The sequence below is a fragment of the Cavia porcellus genome, unplaced genomic scaffold, assembly GCF_034190915.1.
Source record: "Cavia porcellus strain 051 isolate PalLab524CR breed Dunkin Hartley unplaced genomic scaffold, mCavPor4.1 scaffold_4, whole genome shotgun sequence".
Lineage (NCBI taxonomy): Eukaryota > Metazoa > Chordata > Mammalia > Rodentia > Caviidae > Cavia > Cavia porcellus.
This window is the reverse complement of record NW_026947487.1, coordinates 52208146-52209191: the sequence shown is the minus strand read 5'-3', so window position 1 is coordinate 52209191 and position 1046 is coordinate 52208146. Positions and strand designations below refer to the sequence as shown.

Here is a 1046-nt window from a genome sequence, read left to right as displayed (position 1 = left end):
CTTCAAAACCAGACAATAGGGAAATCACTAATGGCTGTCATAGAATCTCTTCTCTTCAAAATAGCTATCCATACTTTCACGTATATTGAAGTTCAACAAAACAAAACATGCAGGGGGTAGGGGTTGCTTGGTTTCCTGGTGCTCCAGGTCCCAGAATGGCGCAGGTCCCAGTAAACACCAGTGGCTCCAGTCCTGGGTCACTGCAGCCTTCCATGCTTACAGTTGCTCACCAGTAGGAATAGCGGTTGCTTTAAGCTGTTTCTTTCTAATGAATTGAACATTTCACTGCCCAAGTTCTGAAATGGACAACAGACCATAGAAAGACATCTCTTTAGGCTCCTGCCTGAAACCAACAGCGTCAGGAAGCTGCCGGCCTTGATTCAGGGCCAGGAAGCAGAGTTTTTATGAGTGCGTCTGTTCATTGGATGGTGCTGGCAGCTACACTCACTGCAGTTTTGATCTCACCTCATGAAGACCTTCATGAAAGAGGACTTCCTGAACTGCTTCAGCAAGTGGCAAGAATGGTGGGCTAAATGTGTGTGGCAGAAGGGGGAGGTTTTTGAACGGAATTGATGACATTGTATTTTTTACTGTCATACATTTTTTTCATACCATATTTTCTGACCAGCACACAATAACCTCAATCAAATTAATTATGTCTCACATAGTTACCATTTTCTTGTGTGTGATGAGAACATCTAAGGTCTCCTCTGTTAGCGAATTTCCAGGGTATGGTACAGTTTAAGGGACTGCAGTCAGCATGCTGTGCACTTCATGACTGCAGACTGCAGAAATTATCTATCTTTTCAGCTATCTTAATAAACATCTTCCATGCAGAACTACTCCTGGCCGTTCTCCATTACCCAGACAGTGACGCACAGGAAGCAGTCTCCTTCTCTCACTGTCCTGACTTGGATGACGATGACCATGGCACTATAACCTGGCATTCACCTGTGTATGGAAGTGGGCCTCCGAGAAGGAGCGAGACAGGCAATGAAAACCAGCGAGTGCTCCTTTGTGGGTCCAGTCCAGTAGTGTGGGCACCT

The 1046-nt window shown here is 45.6% G+C and overlaps 1 non-coding gene across 1 annotated transcript; it reads right to left on the bottom strand.

Annotated features, from left to right (window-relative positions):
• Window positions 1-253: 253 nt before the first annotated feature.
• LOC111753907 (small nucleolar RNA SNORA2/SNORA34 family) lies at window positions 254-390 on the bottom strand. The gene has a single exon (XR_002788675.1). It is a non-coding gene; the product is annotated as a small nucleolar RNA SNORA2/SNORA34 family (small nucleolar RNA).
• Window positions 391-1046: the final 656 nt, after the last annotated feature.